At 36.9% G+C, this 17,889-nt stretch overlaps 1 protein-coding gene across 1 annotated transcript in view; it reads right to left on the minus strand.

Moving 5' to 3' along the window:
• LOC111719910 (putative uncharacterized protein C1orf196) overlaps positions 1–17,889 on the minus strand; it is a 287,417-nt gene that overhangs the window by 174,721 nt on the left and 94,807 nt on the right. The gene's annotated exons all lie outside the window — the stretch shown is intronic.

Below are 17,889 nucleotides of genomic sequence, written 5' to 3' on the forward strand. Positions count from 1 at the left end.
GAATATAGGGCAACTAACTTGTCAAAAGAAGATGCTTATTGTCCTTTGTCTTAAAATGCTGCTGTAGGGAGACTGGAAAGCGGCTCAGTATGACCTGCTGCATATCACAAAGTCATTTTCTTTACTGTTAATAAATGGAAGCTGTGATACTCTTGGTTCTTTTTGGCACATGTACCGGATGGAGGTCAAAGGGGCCTTAATAATCCCGATTGCCGTCATTTCTCTTGTCTTTGCAATTCTCTGATAATTGCAGCTTTCAGGCTCACATTTATACAATGCTTACAGTGGATTTGTAAAGGTGATGTTATTGAAAGAGATTTTAAACCTCTAAGATTAGATACAAAATATCATCACAGGATTTAATGAACCAGATAGAAAGAAGATTCAATTTTTTGTTGAATTGTTGAATTGAAATGTTGAAAAAAAAAAAACAGAGCAAAAGAAAAGATAAACCAAAAAACCCCAATATCATCACTCTCCTTCCCTGGTAAGCACCCTTCCCCCACCGGTTGTCACCATTTATTTACAAGGTGGAACTCAGAAAATCGGACTGACATCAATGCTTATCCAACTGTAGAAGGGCACCAAGCCTGCAGCACAAAGGGAGGCTTATGAAGAAGTACATGTTTATTCACATATTTCTTCCTGGAGAGTATCGACTCAAGAGAAAACCATTTCCAGTTTGCATCTCATAAGCAAGAACACTTTGAGAATTACAGTTTGGAAGACAGTTGCCCAAATTGTTTGCTGCTGAGAATAGAAAGTTCCTCTCTCCTCTGGATTATTTATTTAACATACATTAGTACCTACTATGTGCAGGACACTGTGCCAGACACTGAGATGAACATTGGTATTATCATTGGGATCCTTATTATGACAACAACTCATTTCTGTACCTAGGTGGATAGAGAGCTGGATGTGAAATCAGGAAGAGCCGAGTTCAAATCCTATCTTAATCAGGTGACCCAGATAAGTCACTTAACTTCTCTCAACTTCAATTTCCTCATCTCTAAAATGGGGATAATCATAACATCTGCTGCAAGAATCAAATATAATAAGCTAGGTAGGGATTTGTATCATTGTTATTATTAGATCTTTAACGGTTTAAGAAGGTTTTCTTCATCTGTTATTTCATTTGATTCCCATAACTTTCTTAGATAGGTGTGTCAAGTCCTGAAATAAATCAAAGCCATGATGTGAGGAATGAAGCATCTTGAGATTATAGGTTTGCAAACCTGGGACATGTCCAGTGGGTTTCCCAACCAAAAAGAACAATGAAAAAACTTTTACAGTTTTAGGAGAAGGGAAGGAGATAGATGAGGTAGCAAGGCCTGATCAGGAAACCCCAGTTGCCCTTGACAATCCAGGCAAGAAAAACCACTTTATTCCTTGCTCGATCTACCATGAATCCCAAAGGAAAGGGGCAAGGACATCAGGAACTGAGATCCAGTTCAAGTTCAGTTCCTTTGCAAGGTAAAATCCCAGCATGTGTGGGAAACTGGGGGGAGAGGTCTTAAGTTGTGATTCAGCTCAACTATTCTAGAGTAATTATTAAGAGTAGGAAAGCAAGGACATTACTGAAGTTCTGACATCCTAAGGATCATTTAAGGGAATGGCAGTCCACAATGCATTTGGTATTAATAATTTCTATGTTTACATTAATACTTTTCTGCCAAGTGCAATTATTATCCTCCATTTATCAATGAGGAAATTGAGCTACCACCGAAAATTTAAGTACCATGCTGAAGATTATATTGACAAGGGTCTGATTTAGGATTCAAATTCAAGTGAAACAATTTCTTGTATAGTGCTTTGCTATCCTCCCTCTTCTTCATATGATTTAGTTAACAGTTTCGACCAATGGGACAACTCGAGAAAGACATTACCTTTTGAAATATTCCTTCAGCAGTTCCACAGTCATGTCTTAGCTTGGAAAATATCCAAGTTTTTGTTTTTACCTCAATCCAGGTTCTCCCACCCCCCACCCTTTGGATTTGCATCATTCATATTTAAGAGCTGACATTTTTATATGGATTGGACTAGACAGCCTCTGAGGTCCCATCCAAAACTGACAGGATAACATGTCAACATAACTCTACACAGACATTACCTCATTTGAGCTTCACGACAGACTCGTGAAGTAAGTTCTAAATAATTCTGTTGGAGAAATGAGGGAGCTCCGGGGCCAGAAAGTTAAGTGACTTGGCTATGGTTACACAGCCAGTGTACAGAGTAATGGGATTTGAACCTAAGTTTCCCTTCATTCTGAGTCCATTGTTTTTCTATTATATCATATTGCTTCTCATCCCATATTACCTTTCATTAGGACTTTGAGCTGTTTTGTGAGCCCAAGTCAAAAGAAATAAAAAGATACTAGAAACTAGAAAGAGCAAGAGATATAGTGGAAAAGGAACTGGATTCAAATTTTATTTATTTGACATACATATGTGTATATGTGTGTGCTTTGAAAATATTTAATATCTCTGGACTTGTTTCTTCATTGGCAAAATAATGGGGTTGCATTTGATGACTTCGAAGATTCAGTCCTATATTCTATCAATAAATAATAATAAATATAATTACTGTTTACATAACACTTTAGAGTTTGCAAAGTACTTTCTCATTTGATCCTCATAATTCTGTGAGGAAGGCTCTATTATTCTAATATTCTATTAACCCCAATTTACAGAAAAAGAAACTAACACTGAGAAAGGTTAACTAGATTCATACAGCTAATGGGTTTGTAAATCAGATTTTAAACTCCAGGCCCAATACTTTAGCCACAATAATCACTAGCACCTATGCCTACCTATCATGATTCTTACTGATAGAAGGACCTGAAGATTAGGAAAGTTTGTCAAGAAGAATATTTAACTGCTGTAATGATAAGTTGGATAGCCTGGTGGAATCCATTTGAGCTCTTTGGGAGCGGAGCCACAAGAGGGTAGACTGTATGAGCCTAATTGGAATCTAGGATGTTTGATGCTTGAGTTTGGTCTACAGGATGCCAGACATTCAGAGCGAATGTGCACATTTTGGTCAATCTATTTGGATGTTTACAAGTATCCAGATATCTCCAGATGTCCAGAAGACCAATTTTTTTTTACATTTTTCCATGTTTCATCCAGATGTTTCAGGGTCATTTGGAAACATAGCTTAGGAAAAAAAAAAACATTAGCCTGGGATAAGGAGTTTACATGCATCACTGGGAAATCATCAATGGAAAGAACTCAAAAGTCCAAATAGGATGCTGTTTACAAAGTGGTCCTGACAACAAACATTCCCATTTCTATAGTACCATAAGAATTTCAAGGCATCTTCCTCCCCAAAATCCCATAAGACAGTTAGTACATATATTATCCTCTCTGGCTGGAGAGTTGGAGGGCAGAGTAGTAAAAAATCCTCCCAAAGCTTTCTATTACAGAGGGTTCAGAACTTTCCAGGTAACTCCATTTTCCATTAATAACTATTTGGTTTCTATTCTGGGGAAACTCTATACCCCGTGATGCTTCTCCCCAACTTTTCAACTTCCTTTTATATGTTTTCCCCATTAGATTGTAAGCTTCTTAAGGACAGAAAGTCTTTCTGTCACTTATGTGTATCTCCAACACTTAGTGCCTGACACATGGGCATTTAATAAATGTTTATTGAATTGGACTGAATCTATATTGTACAAAACAGACATAACAAAAAGAACTCATTTTTTTCAGTCTCATAGTTAGAACATGTCTGAGAAGGGATTTAGACCCCATCATCTAAGCTTCTGTGGCACAGGAAGAGAGCTATGTTAAAAAAAAAAAAAACCAAAAGTATTGATTTTTGTCACAGGTCAATAAAAGAACTTTCAAGTTTCCCAAAGGAAATCAGCCCAGTCTTCCCCCTCCTGTTTCATTCAGTGTGGGACCAATTTATTCTCAATCCAAATGTAAGTATTCTACATAAGGATAGGTTTCTTCACTTAAAATATAGGAACTTGTTTTTTTAATATGTGGAGATAGATAGATAGGTATTATAATAAGGAGGTAGCAAGATGGATCCATAGATAGGGCACTGGACTTGGAATCAGAAAGACATCTTTCTGAGTTCAAACCTCATCTCAGGCAATTACTAGCTGTGCGACTCTGAGCATGTAGCTTCACTCCGTCTTAGTTTGGAATGACAGAGTCTGACATGAATAAAATAACTGAACAAAAACAATATTCCAACAAAGCTGGTCTTTTTGTCATTTTATACATTTTATTTTATGTATTTCAAAATATGATTCTGAGAAGGGATCCATAGTCTTTATCAAACTGCCCAAGTGGTCCAGGATGCACAAAAAAAACAAAGAGCCCTCATCTAAAGGTGTAAATTCTTTTATCCATTTGGTTTTCCTTGTGTGGATAGTTAGACTAATTCTTTGGAATGATGAAAAGTCTCATTTGGGAGCCTGTTCTAGAGCCTGATTCAATTAATGCATGTCTTCCATTTTGTCTTTGCCCTAGATCTCATCCAGCCAGAAGTAAATAACTTTGTCAATCGGTTAATCAGTAAACATTTATTGATTAAATACCTACTATGTACACTGTGCAAAGTGTTGGGAATACAACTAAAATCTTAACTAAAAGGGAAAATCAGTCCCTACCATTTCTTAACTGGTCTTTATAACTGAAAGTGTGTTGTCTTAGTCAAACTGAGACCTGGGAAGACCTTAGCTTAAAAAGGCCATTGCGTCAAGGGCCATCTCCAGTCATCCTGATCTATATCTGGCTCCAGAGGAGAACGTGAAGTTGGTTTCTTTCTACAGCCCTCCCTCATTTAAAATCCAATTTATTTGCATGTCATGTTATCTCCCTGATGTCATGGTCCTTTTTAAGAATAAAGGACAAACAACAACCTCTATAAATAGGAGTAGTACTAGAACTGGTCAGTTGGACAACCCAGTTCTTTTCTTTCCTTTCCTTTTCTTTTTTCTTTCCCTTCTATTCACTTCCCTCTATTCACAGAAGTATCACACTTTTATCTGTGGATGCTTTGCCCAAAGAAATGTATATTTTGATCACTGAATCCTGGAAAGATATCTTGGGGTGGGTTAGGATCATGCCTTAAACTTACTCTGGCTCTCATTGATTGGCCAACAATAGGTTCCAGGCCAAGATCTATTTGGTGACTGGGCCCTGATTGGCTCAGGGTGAATGTAAATAGCAATTGTTTCTGTTTTTGGTAAGAAACCCGAGGTGATTCCCTCCTAGAATGATTTTTAATCAAGTTAAAGAGACTATTTTATTTTTTGCCTCATTTCTTACCTAGCCTTAATCACTAAATGGACTTTGCATCAGACAAACTGAGACCTATTAAAGATGGCAGTTTAAAAAAGCCAAGATCTCTCATTGCATCTGGGGCCATCTCTAGTCCCTTCCTCACTTCGATCCAATTCATTTGCATGTCATGGCATCAGCTCCCTGATGTCATGGTCCTTTTTGAGAATGAAAGACAAACAAGAATAACATTTGCTAATAGTAGTTGCGGTGACTTATAGAGCACTTTAATGTCTGTGAAGTCTTACCTAGAAAGAGCCTTCAAAAGTCTTTAAGCTATGAGAGCTTAAAATGGAAATAAAACATTTGGAAAATTTTATATCATCTTATTTGGTTCTCCAAACAACTCTGTGAAATAGGTTCAATGATGAAATACATTTTAGAGACAAAGAGAGCTGTTATTGCCTGTATCATCGAGCTATTGAGTATATAAGGCAGGATTTGAATCTAGGTCTTCCCGACTCCACATCTACTGCTCTATGATTCAGATGAGGGTGGGGAAGGAAGAAGTAAGAAGTGGGGAGGGAAGATGAGAGCTTCTGTAGTAAATAACCCTAAAGCCAGGATTCTACAAAGCAAGCTTACATAGACAAGTAGCCCAGGGGGAGAAGGGAATATTAAGGCTAGAAAGACAGGAAGGTCTGAACACCAAAGAGTTCTAAATGGTAATCAGAAGAATAGATATTTGATCCTAGGAATAGTATGGAGTTTATTTGAGGCAGGGGGACAGTGTAGGATTTTCATGGCAGCTCTGTGAAGGAAGAATTGGAGTAAAGAAATATGTGAGGCAAGAATCTGTCTTTCTGCTTTATACCTTGTGTGATATTAATAATCACTGATTGAACAAGGCTATCTCAGTTGTCACATCTTTGAAGCCATTTTGACATGTGTGAGGGAGACACCTTAGTCACAGAGCCAGAATGAGAACAAAGGGAGTGTTCATGAAGCAGCTTCCCAGCTCACTGGGTAGACCATCAGTGGTGGATCTGAGGAGACCCAAACGAGAGCTGTCCAAAATGGGCAGGACTAGATGGACCAGGAATGACTTCCACATTAAGTTCACCAATCCATTCAACACCTAGTATCTCTTATATGCTCAGAGCAGAGCCTTGCATATCACATGCATTAAATACATGCTTGTTAAATTGAATTTAATTGAATCAGGAATTAATAATAGGGGGGGGGAAACTGTTCTAACATCTAACATCTAATCTTGACTTCAGAAGCCTGAGCATAAAGTATACCTTCTCCCTTTTGAGAAAGAAACGGTAGACTACAGATACAAAATAGGTTAAATATTTTCAAATATGCCCAATATTTTAACTGTTTTGCTTAATTATGTGTTTGTTCCAAGGATGGGGTGTTGCCAATATATGTGGTCAAAATACATTTAAAACTTGTTCTCAAGAGAGTTACAACCTATTAGTCACATGAAATATTGATCTGACTCACAGGTAATAAGAGAAGTACAAATTAAAACAATTTTGAGGTTTCACTAAACACTCAGAAAATTGACAAAGATAATAAAAGATGAAGAGTATCAATTTTGAAAAAGGACAGGCAAACTAATACACTTGGTGAAGTCGAATTAGTCCAACCATCTTGGAAAGCAATTTGGAATTGGATTAATAAATTAAAATGACCCTATCTTTTTAGTCAGGTATTCCACTGCTAGACATATATCCCCAAGAAGTACAAAGACAAAAAGAAAGACCCAGATAGACCAAAATATGCTGAGCACCATTTTTGGAAAAGCTAAAAACTAGAAATAAAGAAGATAACCATTGACTATGGGATAGCTAAACAAATTATATGTAAATGTAATGAAACATTAATGAATTATAAGAAAAGTTAAATATGATGAATATAGAAAAATACATAAAGACAAATGTGAATAGACATAGAGTAAAATCTACAGGAGAAAAACAACATACATGAAAAATTCATTGCTATTGAGTCATTGTTTCAGTCATGTCCAACTTTGTGACCACATTTGGGATTTTCTTAGCAAAAATACTGGAGTAGTTTGCCATTTCTTTCTCCAACTCATGTTATAGATGAGGAAACTGAGCCAAACAGAGGGAAGTGACTTGTTTCGGGTCACATAGCTAGGAAGCATTTGAGAATGGATTTGAATTCATAAACATGAATCTTCATGACTGGTAGACTATGCATTATACCCTAGCTCCTGGCTGTACCCTGAGTACAATAATGCAAATGGAAAGAAAGGAAAAAACCCTGAATTATGTGTGATTCCAATGATCCAGGTTGGTCCTGAAGGAGAGAGGAGAAATTGTTACTTTATCTTGGCAGAGATGGGGATCTATGGGTATAGAACAAGGGATCAGGCTTGGTTGATAAGTTGCTAATTTTTGCATAACTGATTTTTGTTTTCTTCTTTCTTCAAGGAATGACTTGCAAGGGAATGGAGGAATCTCTTTGGGAATGATGGTAATATAAAACCAAAAAATATGGATCCAAATGTTTATAAAAAGAAAAACAATATTTTGTTTTCCTTCTTAGCTTTTTTTTTCTAGATCTGATTTTTCTTGTGCAAAAAGATAATGTATATATATATATATAGGATTTAACATATATTTTAACATATTTAACATATATTGGACTACCTGCCATTACGGGAGGGGATGGGGGAAGGAGGGGAAAATTTGGAACAGAAAGTTTTGTAAGGGTCAATGTTGAAAAATTACCCATACGTATGTTTTGTAAATAAAAAGCTCTAATAAATAAAATAAAATGATTGAGAGGTTTGGCTCATCCCAGAGTGAATTAACACAGAATCATAGATTTAACTGGAGTTGTTCATGCTGAAGAGATACAGTTGAATTCTGTATCAGCTCATACAAGTCTTTGGAGGATTTTCTGATACTTTCCCTTTCATTATTTCTCATGGTGCAACAATATTGAAGATCTGGTTTCAGTTCATGCCTTTAACACTTATAACTATGCAAATGGGCTAGTCAATTAACCCAAGTTTCATGAGGGGTTGGACTAGGTGACCTCTAAGATCCCTTACAGCCCTAGAGTTGTGAACTTAATTTATCATTCATTTTACAAAGAAACTGAGATTCCAACTAATCCAAGGCCATGTAGATAGCAAACATGAGAGGTAGAAACCTTAACCTTCCTAGCTCCAAGCCCTGAATGTTATTCAGTTTGCTACTCTGCCTTACCTGTGACTTAGGACTTCATTTGCACTGTGGGTAATTAGCACACCTACAGAGCTCCTCAAATGATTCAGATTCAGGAATCCCTCGTCTGCTGCTGTCCAGCAGCAGGGAGTCTGAACAGCCCGAGCCTTTCCACCATGTCCAATTTTGCTGTAGTGACACAGCACTGGTACTGTGTTTGTATTATGCTCTCCAGAGATAGATCACAAATGCATTACAATGTTCAGTGCTGATCTTTCCCTACGACCCAAGCTCCTGAGGATGGCTGATGCAATCTATCTTCCATAATTCAAATCACTTTCCACACAGCCTAAGTAGCCAGTTCTGATAAAAAGGGCTCAGGACAGCTGATCCTGCCAGATGCCCTCTTGGAGTGTCTTTTGCTGAATTTTTTCCCTTCTGGAGAGAAACACACAGACAGTTTTGTTTTGTTTTTAGTGCTGTTCAAATGACAGGTAGCCATTATCAAGGGAGACAGGCCAATTTCCAAGGCACATCAGGGCCTTGGCAAGTCAAATATACTTGTATGATCTTGTGCCAGTCACTCAAATCCATATCTGCTTGTTTAATGATCTGTTTTTAATCTCAAATTTCTTTAAAAAAAAATAATCACTGACAAGTTACTCAACCTGCTTAGCCTTGGTTTCTCATCTATAAAATGATCAAGTTGGCCAAATGGGACCCCATAAGTGAATGTGGAGGTCATGAAATTATGATTTATATTGCAAATGTTTGACTTGCATATCTATTTTATATATCTATATGCCCGGGGTTGGACATGGAGTCAAGAAGACTCATGTTTGTGAGTTCAAATCCAATCTATGATACTTACTTACTTACTCAGAACAAGTCACTTCACCCCATTTGCCTCAGTTTCCTCATCTATAAAATGAGCTGGAGAAAGAAATAGCAAACCCCTTCTATGTCTGTGTTAAGAAAATGGAGTCAGGAAGAGTTGGACATAATTGAAATGATTAAACAAGAACAACATAAACTTTGAAGTGTGTTATAGAAACAAGCTCTTTCTAAATGAGAATGAATCAACTCCCCCCTTGAAAAAAAGTGATTCAAGACTGTGGTCATCTGTTGACTCTATGTCTTGGTAAAAATCTGGTCCCTTCATCCCATCCTCAATTATAAGAGGAGTTGATTGAACAGGATGAGAATAATTAGTTTAGAGAAGGTTTAGAAAGGCCTTTGATAGTTGTCACCAAGTGTTTGAAGAATGATTAAAAGAGAAATTACTCATATTCTTGTTGTCCTCTTGTTATCCAAGAACAATGGAAGCTTCTGTAAACCAGGAAAATCTTCCTAACAATTACATTTATACAACTATGGAAAGGCTGTCTTGGCAAATGAGACCCTAGTCCTTTGGAGCTTTTCAAGCAAAATCTAGACTGCCACCTGTTGGATATGTTGTGGAGGTCTTTGTTCATGAATGTGTTCAATTAGATGGCCTGTGATCATAGAATGATGGAAATAAAAAAGTAAGGGATCTTAGAGTTCATTAAGACCACCCCTCCAACAACCCCTTTAACAGCTAAAGAAAGGGAGGCGCACAAAGGTGAGAAAACTTACCAGGGTCACAAAGCTAATGGGTGTCTGAGACAAAATCCAAATTCATCTCCAAAAGCCCAATCTTCTATCCACTGCACTACACTGTGAGGTATCTTCCAGCCCTGAAATCCTGCACATCTATGATTTCCTCTTAAAAAAACAACAACAGAAGACATTTGCAAGCCTCAACTGCTGCTGGGTAGTTGGCAGGAAAGCTCTGGAATCCCTGCCAAGTCATTTCAGGATTTTAAGAGGATATAGGAAAATAGAACTTTGATGAGCACCAACTCTTTCCAAAAAAGCTCTGTAGCTGCAAAGGAATTTTTATGAAGGTGAGCTGCTCAGGACTAGCTGCCAAAAACAAAACTCCAAACCCAACTAATCATCTCTTCCTCATTTAAACAAAGACCTGAATGACAATAAGTGAAAAACCAGAGCCTGTGGACCACAGGGCCCTTTGTGATTGTCTCGCTTTCCTGTTTATTTTATATGGGTCCTTGGTCAAAATCTTTAGTCTTGTAGCATTTTTTGGATAGCTCACAGATCCACCAAGACAGACAAATCTTAAGAGTTGAACAGGAAATCAAGGCCATTCAAATGGAACCAAGAATGTGTCAAAAATAAAACCACAGTAAAATCTATTTGAAAGGAGGGCATTTATGGTTCGAATGGAAAAGGTCTTCTATGTGAGACAAAAAATGTAGTTACAGGTCCCGGGTGCAAACCCTAGCTCTGATTCTTAGCAGCTGAAAGACTTTAGACAGATCAACTGCCTATTCTGGGACTCAGTTTCCTCATCTGTAAAATGAAGGGGTTAGTCCCAATAACCTCTAAGGTTCGTTTGAGTTCCAGATCTATGATCTTTTGTTCTACCTCTTTCTAAATTATTTGTAAATAATTTCTACTGGGCCCAAGAGATCCCAACTTTTAAGGAATTGCTTTATTACTTTTTAAAATTTTTTTCAACTTCTTATTTTTTTAAATAATAGCCTTTTATTTTCAAAAATATGCAAACATATTTTTCAACATTCACTCCTGTAAAACCTTGAGTTCCAAATTTTTCCCTCCCTTCCCCCATTCCTCTCTTTTAGGCAGTAAGTAATCCAATATATGTTAAACATGTGCAATTTTTCTACACATATTTCCACAATTATGCCATACAAGAAAAATAAGATTAAAAAAGAAAAAAAGAGAAAAAACAAAAAGCAAGCAAAAATCAACCAAAAAATGTAAAAATACTATGTTGTGATCCACCTTTAATCCCCACAGTCCTCTCTGTGAATGCAGATGGCTCTTTCCAGCACAAATCTATTAGAACTGACCTGAATCACCTCATTATTGAAAAGAGTCACATCCACCAGAATTGATCATCACATATTGCTGTTGCCATGTACAATGATCTCCTGATTCTGCTCACTTCCCTCAGCATCAGTTCATGTAAGTCTCTCCAGGTCTCTCTGAAATCATACTGTTGGTCATTACAGAACAATCATATTCCATAACATTCATGTTCCACAATTTTTTCCAGCCATTCTCCAACTGATGAGCATCCACTCGGTTCCCATTTCTTTGCCACTACACAAAGGGCTGCTACAAACATTTTTTTTACATGTGGATCCTTTCCCCTTTTTTATGATCTCTTTGGGATACAGGCCCAATAGAGACACTGATAGATCACAGGGTGTGCACAGTTTAATAGTTCTTTGGGCATAGAAACTGCTTTATTCCAATACATACCAATGAGCCCAAGAGAACATTGCCTTTTCAACAATGCAAAGCATCATATTTAAGATGAAAGGAAAGTTAATAGCCAATAATTCAATTCCAACCAAAAGTATTTTAAGTGCTTATAATAAATAAGTCATTATGCTAAGATTTGGGAATATTTAAAAAATCATAAATATTTTTTAGTCCTTGTTCTCAAGGAACTTAATTTCTATTGGGGAAGGGGGTATCATGTAGGCAAATAACTAAATACAAGATAGATAGATGATAGATAGATAGATAAAATAAGTACAGACTAAATACAGAGAAAGATATTACTAATAACTGTGTGAATCACCAAAGCATTCTATTAGAGGTAGCACTTGAGCTAAACCTATAGCTAACAATGAAATTCAAGAGGTAGAAGTGAGGAGGGTTTGTCTTCTAGGGATGAGAGATCCAATCTTTTCAAAGGCGTCTGTACAGGTATGGGATTGAATATCCTGTGTGGGAAACAGTAGAGAGGTTCCTTCATCTAGATCAGGGGTCCTCAAACTATGACCCGCAGGCCAGATGTAGCATCTGAGGACGATTATCCCCCTCACCCACGGCTATGAAGTTTCTTTATTTAAAGGCCCACCAAACAAAGTTTTTCTTTTTACTATAGTCCGGCCCTCCAACAGTCTGAGGGACAGTGAACTGGCCCCCTATTTAAGAAGTTTGAGGACCCCTGATCTAGACTTTAAGATTTTTGGTTGTATTAGTGATATTAAAATGAGGCTTCTGGACAGAGTGTGGGAATCATATGGAAAAATGGGAACAAAACTGAAATCCCCCTCCAATCTACTTCACAAACAAACTGAATACATTATAATTATACATATTGCTATATCATTATTCCTAAGGTCCCTTCCCTTCTATAATCCTATAGTCTCTCCTGCTAGATTATAAATTCCATATGCAGTTGTTGAACTAAAATGTGTTGGATGTTATGGTGGTTCGACATGGAAGGAGAGAGAGAAAGAGAGAGAGAGAGAGAGAGAGAGAGAGAGAGAGAGAGTCAGAACAGACAACCAGGACAAAATAACTTCAATAAACTGATTGCAGAAAAAGAAATGACAAGTCATTAAATAATCACCCTTAAAATTATTTAATTTTTTCAATTAGTGTTCAATTAGTAGATTTATTCAAATCTTCAAAGTACAAATCATCGTATATTACATAGATTATTCATAAATGCAGAAAATATGAGAGTGCTAAATACCTTTTATAAAGCAAATATGGTAATAATTTAAAAACCTAGCCAAGACAATAAAAAAGAAAGTCATATCTCTATTTCCCTAATGAACACAAATGAATGACAATCGCAATCCCAAAAGAGCTTGATAAGCTTAAATGTTGTACTGAATAACAAGATGAAATTTAATAGGGATAAGTTTAAAGCTTTAAACATGGCTTCAAAAAATCAGCTTCAGCAACACCAACTAGAGGAGGTTTGGCTGGATAACAGCATGGCTGAAAAACCCTGGGAGCTAGTAGTGGACATGATCTCTTCTCTGAGTTGTATTATTGTGCTCCATCTTGATTTTACTTTTATTTGACCATTTCCCAAGCTTTATAGCATCATCACCCACATTCTGCCCTTTTGACCCAGCATCTCCCAATGCTCCTTCTAGGGTTTTTGATTCTTCTCTCATTATATCCTCTCTCTTGGGGACCTCATCAGTTCAATCATCATCACCATTATATCCATGCAGGTGATTCCTCTATCTACCCCCCCTGCTTATCTATCTATTTATCTATTGATATCAATATCAATACAGTTACTCCAGAGCTCTAGTGCCACGAACAACTAACTGGCATGGTAAACTGATGTCCTACTGACATCTCAAATTTGACATATCCAAAATAGAATTCATTAACTTTCTCCCCAAACCTTCATTTCTTCTGAATATAGAGGACCTGTTGTTCAGTCCTTTCATTCATGGTCATTTTTTGTGACATCATTTGGGGTTTTCTCAGCAAAGATCTAGAGTGGTCTGTTATTTCCTTCTCCAGCTCATTTTACAGATGAGGAAACTGAGATAAATAATTAGTCCAAGGTCATAAGCTAGTAAGACTCTGAAACCAGTTTTGAACTCAGGGAGATGAGTCTTCCTGATTCCAAGTCCAGAGCTCTACCCACTGTACCATCTAGATGTCCTCCTATAAAGGACACTACCATCCTTTCGATCACCCAGATATATAGCCTCAGAACATCACCAGCTCATCACTGTCCTTCATTTGACATTGAATCGGTTACTAAGTCTTGTATGTTCTTCCTATACGGTATTTCTTATATCTATCTTTTTTACTTCACTTACAACACAACCACCTTAGTCAAATCCTCATCATTATTCATCTAGTTTATTACAATAGCTTCTTGATCATTTCCCTGTCTCCAGTTTGTGTTCTCTCCAATGTGTCAAAATGATATTTCTAATACACCCATCTATCCATGCTATTCACTTGCTCAATAAATCCTGTTGGCTCCCTATTTCCTCCAGGCTCAAATGCAAATTCCTGCTTAGCTTCACAATCCAATTATCCCTTTTTCACAAACCCTATGATCAAACAAGACAGTTCTTCCTACCATTCTTCCCTTGCAATAGTCTTCCTTGTTCAATATTCATTCTTTCTTATTGTCTCCCCCATCAAATCTGTGAGTTCCCTGAAAACAGAGACTGGTTTTTGTCTCTTTTTGTATCCTCACTGCTTAGCATGATGGCTAGCACATAGTAGGCACCTAAGAAATATTTACTGATTAATCAATCCCTCCTGTCTCCAACTTTTTGGAATATTCTCCTTCCTTAACTTGGTCTCTTAGAATACCATTTCCGTTCAAAACTCAGCTTAATGGTTACCTCTATGAAAAGCCTGAGGATAGGTACTTTCTTATGTCTTTACTTGCCCAACAACACATGATACAGTAAATATTTAATAAATACTCTTTGACTGATTATTAAACCTCATATTAAACAATATGGGATAAAATAGCACAGAAAGAGAATGCAATCTTAGCCTGCCCTGAGAGAAACTTGTTACCAAGAGTCAAAAAGATGATAGGACCACAGTAAGTGGCCCTGGTCTAACAATATTTGTAGTACTGTAGCTGTGTGACCCTGGAAAAGTCACTGGGAGGCATCCAGGGGAGGGTAATAATAATAAACTTAATTTTAAAAGCATTTAAATTCTGCACCATGCTTCAAATACTAAAATTTTATGGGTGTCATTGTCACTAGATGTGATGTTGCTATCTAAGGAAAAGGAAACTGAGACTCAAGGTGCTTTAAAGAACTTGTCCCATATTCACTCCACTACTGACTGTCAGAGATAAAATTTCAATCCAAGTATTTCTAATGCTAGGGTCAACTAGGGGAAACCACAGTAGAGTACTGGATGTAGAGTCAGGAAGACTCAACTTAATGAACTCAAATCTGGCCTTAGAAACTTCTCTGGGTGACCCTAGACCAGTCATTTAACCCTGCTTGCCTCAGCATTCTCATTTGTAAAATGAGTTGGAGCATTAACCCTGCTATTAGGAGGACCTAAGGTCAGATCTCATCTCAGACATGTACTAGCTGTATGACCCTGGAAAAGAAAAGAAAAATAAATAAAATAAAATGAGCTGGAGAAGGAAATGGAAAACTACTCCAGTATCTTTACCAAGAAAAACCCAAATGGGATCACAAAGATTTGGATATGACTGAAAAGACTAAACAATAACTTCTTAATGTAGTAGAAGGTCCTGGGCCACAACATTCTGTCTTTTTCAAATGGGTAAGTGAAGCATTTAGAGCCCATATCATATGAGGTCTGATTGAAGATACAGGGTTATTTAGCCTAAAAAAAAGACTGAGGAGGAAATATGGGCTATGTTCAATATTTGAAGGCTAGCTAGTGGAAAATGGATTAAACTTAATGTTTGGACTCAGAGGACAGAATCAGGGGAAACAGAAAGGCTAATTTAGAATCAAAGTTAGGGGGGAAATCCTGAGAATGAGAACCGTTCCAAACTGAAAAGCCCACCTGGAAGGTAATGAGTTCCCTGTTCTTAGAGGATTCCAAGAAGAGGCTAAGTAAAGACTTATAGTTATAGTACAATGGGGATTCTTCTTTTAATACAGGTTGGATTAAAATTCTGAGATTCCATGATTCTGAAATTATCATTTGATGGAGTTCAGCCATACACTTTAAATTGTTTAACATGACTTATTTATACCGGGTATATAAAGCAGGATTTATGCCAGGTATACAAAGATGGTTCAGCAGCTGAAAAACAATAGGAATAATAAAATATGTTATACTAAAAAATTCATGCGATTATATCAATAGGTGCTGAAAATGCTTTGGATGAAATCCAACACTCAGTCAAGGTAAAAATACTAACAAGAAGAGGAGAGATTGTTTTCTCTCAACAAAACCATTCCCCATACTCAAGATGCGACTTTTTTTTTCATCTTTTTTTCTCCTCAGAATTCTTATCCTTCTTCCTTCAAGGCTCAGATCACAAAAAACAAACAAACAAAAAAATCTCTGATAAAATTTCCCTGAAACCACCAACATTCACACGTGTAAACTCATGGGTTAACATGTTTAACCCTCCCATCACTAGGGCTAACCTTGTTTTACAGACAAGTAAACTGAGGTTCTACAGATGTCCACAGATATAACATTAATAAGTGTCAGGGATGGTTTTCAAAGCCAAGTCTCTCCAATTCCACTATATCACAGACCTCCATAGATACATTTATGTTTCATCTCCTACTAAACTGTGAACTTCTTGAGGGTCATTTTAGAAATATTCTTATCTCTCCTGGCCCATATGATATTAAAATGCTCATGGGAAGCCCTAAAAATGTTTAGTTAATTAACCAACATTACCTGCTTTAAAGGCAATGAGTCTATGCCTTGTATTTATAAGAATTTATTGTTGTAGCTCAGTCATGTCCAATTCTTCTTAACCCATTTAGGGTTTTCTTGGCAAAGTTGATTCCCATTTTTTCTCCAGTTCATTTTACAGTTGAGGAAACTGAGATAAATAGGAAGAACTGACTTGATCAGATTTAAACATCTAGTAAAGTCTGAGGCCAAATTTGAATTCACAAAGACCTGACACTATTTCCCACACCACTTAGCTGCCCAAGCATTTATTAAGTACTTGTGATATGTAGGGCTCTGGATTAAGTGCTGAGGATACATAGACAAAAATAAGGTAGATTATATTCTAGAGAGGATTTTCTTGATAAATCAGATAAGGGAAGATGTTAAAACCATCTCTACTAGCATGAAGATCTGAGAGAAAATAATAAACAATTCTGGGTCTGTCTTTCTAAATTTTTCATTTTCATATTCCATGTTCCAACCAAATTGGCTGACTTGCTACTTTCTGAACTCCATACATCATTTTTCACCTCTGCCTTTGTACACACCATTTCCCATGCCAGGAACTCTCTCCTCTTCTCTGCTTCCTAGAATCTTTGACTTCCTTCAAGTCTCAATTCAAGTACCACCTATTTCTTGCTTTTTCTAATTTCACATCCCCTCCTACAGATATTAGTACTTCCCAGCACCTGTTAATAACTTGATTTTTATTGACTTCTCTGAATTCATTAGTCATCTCAATAGAATATAAACTCCCCAAGGGCAGGGACAGTTTCATTTTTGTATTTATATCCACAGCACCTAGCATATTTCTTGGTACATAGTAGGTGCTTTAGTAAATGTCAGTTAAGATGAATCAAAAGTGAGTTCCAAAGAGAAATAGACCTTTTTCCAAGATAACAAAGTATTTGGTTTGATGAATATCTGAAAGATGCTCATGACCTACTTCCTACCTCTTTTTTTTCCCTTTACAACCAAAGGTGAACAGAGAGAAGAGAAGATTAAGCACAGAGCCATGAAAAGTATTCTTTCCTCTAGAACACACACAACATTAGCAACCAGCAGGAAAATACAATTACCATAATACATTTTCTCTAAACCCCCCTGTTCTATCTTTTACAGCACTAAAAATGTGAATTTTGTCCAAATCAAGAAATAGCTCCAGAAAATATAAAAAAGGGGGAAAGATATTATAGCAAAATCAATATTAGTAAGAGTGA

The sequence above is a fragment of the Sarcophilus harrisii genome, chromosome 3, assembly GCF_902635505.1.
Source record: "Sarcophilus harrisii chromosome 3, mSarHar1.11, whole genome shotgun sequence".
In the NCBI taxonomy this organism is placed as follows: domain Eukaryota; kingdom Metazoa; phylum Chordata; class Mammalia; order Dasyuromorphia; family Dasyuridae; genus Sarcophilus; species Sarcophilus harrisii.